The 1,686-nt window shown below is 55.7% G+C and overlaps 1 protein-coding gene across 2 annotated transcripts in view; it reads right to left on the bottom strand.

The window, feature by feature from the left end:
• LOC107734493 (activin receptor type-1C-like) overlaps positions 1 to 1,686 on the bottom strand; it is a 63,067-nt gene that overhangs the window by 19,490 nt on the left and 41,891 nt on the right. The window lies entirely within an intron of this gene.

Below are 1,686 nucleotides of genomic sequence, written 5' to 3'. Positions count from 1 at the left end.
GATGCACGGCCTCAAGCCCCCGTCCTTCTTGCCCACAAAGAAGAAGCTCGAGGCTGCCGGGGAGGTGGATGGGCGGATGAAACCTTGCTTAAGAGCCTCCTGGATGTAATCCTCCATGGCCTTGCGCTCCGGGATGGACAGTGGGTATACTCTCCCCTTAGGGAGTTTTGCCCCAGGCAGCAAGTCGATGGCACAGTCCCATGGCCGTTGCGGTGGAAGGCGAGTGGCTTCCTGCTTACTAAAGACATCCTGGAACGCCGCATAGTCAGATGGGATGGTCGGTATCTCTTGCGATTCTGGGCTTTCAACCAGGGTGGAAGCAACTTGAGCCCTGACGGGGTGTGGAAGCGGTACGGGTAGAGTGCGGAGACAGTTTCTCTGACATGACTCGCTCCAGCGCGTGATATCACAGGGTTCCTATCTGAACTCTGGAGAGTGGAGAGTGAGCCAGGGGCGTCCCAGGATGATATCCACTGTGGGTCCCTCTAGTACCAGGAAGGAGATGGTTTCCTCATGCAGACTTCCGATCCTCAATCTTAGCGGTGGGGCGTGAAACTGCACCCGCCCACGCCCTAGCGGCTTTCCCTGAATCGTCTCGACTCGGAGCTCCCGGGCTTGACGTAAGCGGGGTAGATGGAGACGCTTTAGGAGGTCACAGGATATGAAATTGCCGAAGAGCCCGAGTCGATGAGGGCTGAAACTGAAACCGAGAGGTTTTGGGTTAGCAGTTGCACTGGCAGCAGGGATAATTTCGATATTTCTGGTTCTATTTGGAGGGTACTCACCGCCGGGCGTGGGGGTTTGACTGGGCAGAAGCTGATGAAATGTCCTGGAGCACCACAGTACAGGCAGAGTCCGGCCGCTAAGCGGCGAGCACACTCGGCGCGAGTGAGTCGGGTGGAATCCATTTGCATGGGTTCTGGTACTGAGGGACCGCTGGTGGACGCGCAGGGCTGGTGGACGGCTTCGTGGGGCTGGCAGGCTGACAACCGTTGCGAGATACGAGTGGCTCGTTGTAGGAAGCCCTCTAGTCTGATGTTGTCATCGTAGATGGCCATTTGAGCACGAAGGGGAGGGTCCAGACCTTGACGGTAGGCACTGAGGAGGGCCGCCTCATTCCAGCCACTAGTCGCCGCTAGTGTGCGAAATTGTAGTGTGTACTCCCTGGTGGTGGAGGAGCCTTGACGCAGGAGCAGAAGTTGGTCGGACACAGAGAGCTCTCCCGTCGTGGAGCCAAACACTTCCTTGAAATGATTTTTGAAAGCATCATAGGAATTAATTATGGCACTATCAGCATTCCATATTGCTCGGGCCCATTCCAGCGCTTTGCCGTTTAGGAGGGAAATTAAGAAGGCTACCTTCGAACGTTCCGTTGTGAACTTCTGCGGCTGCATTTCTATAAACAGATCCACTTGTAGAAGGAAGCCGCCACACACAGCCGCGTAACCAGCATAGGAAGCAGGCAGGGCCATGGGACTGACAGAGGCAGATGATGGGGTGGTGACTGGCGTGAGGGGAGTCCTGAGGGCGCTGATTAGTTCCTCGAGGGCCTCTGTAGTGGATGGAAGACGGGGATCCATTGAGGTGTTGGTTATGGTCCGGTCTTCTGTCACAAACAGGCAAGAGACAAGAGGAGTTCCGGTAAACAGAGGGGTTTATTGACAATTCTATGATGCTCAGGATCGA

This window comes from Sinocyclocheilus rhinocerous, unplaced genomic scaffold, assembly GCF_001515625.1.
Source record: "Sinocyclocheilus rhinocerous isolate Xijiao unplaced genomic scaffold, SAMN03320098_v1.1 scaffold340, whole genome shotgun sequence".
Lineage (NCBI taxonomy): Eukaryota > Metazoa > Chordata > Actinopteri > Cypriniformes > Cyprinidae > Sinocyclocheilus > Sinocyclocheilus rhinocerous.
The sequence above is the reverse complement of the archived record's forward strand: the minus strand, read 5'-3'. Positions and strand labels throughout refer to the sequence as shown.